This window comes from Engraulis encrasicolus, chromosome 9 (assembly GCF_034702125.1).
Source record: "Engraulis encrasicolus isolate BLACKSEA-1 chromosome 9, IST_EnEncr_1.0, whole genome shotgun sequence".
In the NCBI taxonomy this organism is placed as follows: Eukaryota; Metazoa; Chordata; class Actinopteri; order Clupeiformes; family Engraulidae; genus Engraulis; species Engraulis encrasicolus.
The window spans coordinates 43,918,694-43,920,632 of NC_085865.1; positions in this window are offsets into that span (position 1 = coordinate 43,918,694).

The window sequence follows — 1,939 nt, forward strand, 5'->3', positions numbered from 1 at the left end:
TCTCCCCCATCAAAGGCAACAGCTACAGCACCAGCAGAGGAATCCCTCCTATCAGCTCCATGGATATTCCAAGGCAGATACGATACTCCAGTCATGGACCTACAAAGCAACAAGGCAGTAACTGCACACAGCTCCAAACTGAGTAAGAGGACGTATTCTGTTGAATAGGAATTATCCTGTTGTACGGCCAAAGTAGTTTTAGGTAGATCATTGACATTTGGCTGTTTTGTTCTCTGAAGATCAATCATTTTATTTAACCTCATGTTTTGATGTACATGCTTAAATTCATCACAACTCATTTTTAACAACAATGGAGATGCTGCCATTTTGTACGGCAGCGCAGTGTACTGTGTAACATATGACCCATTAGAATAAGGACCAAATTTGGGCTACTTGAGATACAGTCTAACCCTGACAGTGGAATGATTTGATGTTGGATATTCAGCAAATTCTCCATTAGGTTATAGCTCAGTGTACTTATGTTTACCGCTGTTCTGTAGATATGGGCTGCCTGGTCAAGGTGCGCAACAGATAGGCTGTTAGCTGCAGCACTAATCGTAACCCTAACCACTGGTGCAACTGTTGTGTGTTGTAATGCTTTGGCAGCTCAGCTGAATAGTTGAGGAGGAAGACTGTGCACATCTCAGGTAAAGGTGCAGGAAAAAGGCTGATTGATTGGAGTTTTGAAGTGAGGAGTCCGCACACTTTATGTCCTTTTTTTTAGCCCAGCCATGGCTCAATCGGCTGGGCATTCCCGTGTTCGATTCCGGCCTGAGGTAATTTGCCGAACCCTCCCCATCTCTCTCTCCCCACTAATTTCCTGTCTCTCTGTAACTGTCCGGTCCTAATAAAGGTATGCATTGCATAAATACATTTCGTTCGACCTTTGAGATCTTTTTCAGATTCTCTCAGCTGAATGGGTGATTCATACATGACACCACGTGTGGGCCAGAAGAGGGACGGATCAGGTCCAGACACAGCCTAAACTGTGACAGTGGGAATGATTTGATCTTGGGTTGGATATTCGGCAGCTCCCTTTTTATGATGGTCTGTAATCTATCTGTGTGTGTGTGTGTGTGTGTGTGTGTGTGTGTGTGTGTGTGTGTGTGTGTGTGTGTGTGTGTGTGTGTGTGTGTGTGTGTGTGTGTGTGTGTGTGTGTGTGTGTGTGTGTGTGTGTGTGTGTGTGTGTGTGTGTCACACAGTGTGTGTGTGTGTGTGTGTGTGTGTGTGTGTGTGTGTGTGTGTGTGTGTGTGTGTGTGTGTGTGTGTGTGTGTGTGTGTGTGTGTGTGTGTGTGTGTGTGTGTGTGTGTGTGTGTATGTGTAAATCTTCTAGGCTTCTAATGAACTGTGTGTGTATCCACGTGTGTGTGTGTACACGCGCGTCTATGCACACACGTATGGGGGAGGGGGGGTTGGGGTTTGCATACTCGGCTTTGCTCTTGAACATATTCCACCACAGCCTTATGATATACAAGGCTCTGACAAGCAAAGGACTTTTAGATGTCATACACAGATTCCCGGATTGGAATTATGTTATAAATGAATAAATATGAGGTTTCTGTAGTTTATCTCAGATCAGTTTGAAACCAGACTAGTCTGATCATTAAATCTTACTTCTATCACCACACATCGAACTAGGCTATGTGTTGCATTAAAATGCAATCAAAATTGCAGTAGTAGCAAGGGAGAAGTGCAGCGGGACGGTACCATGCTCAGAGTACCTCAGTCATGGAGGGGAATGGTTAATTACAACCCTCGCCAACATGGCGGGGTCAGGAGTCGAACCGGCAACCTTATGACTGTGTGTGTGTCGCTGTCAGTGGGGGAGGGACACACACACTGGTCCACAACATGTCCATTTCTCCTTCTCTTGAACAGACAGTAGGAGCGATATAACAGCCATCATGCACATTCATGAGGAGTGTGGGGAAAGTGCT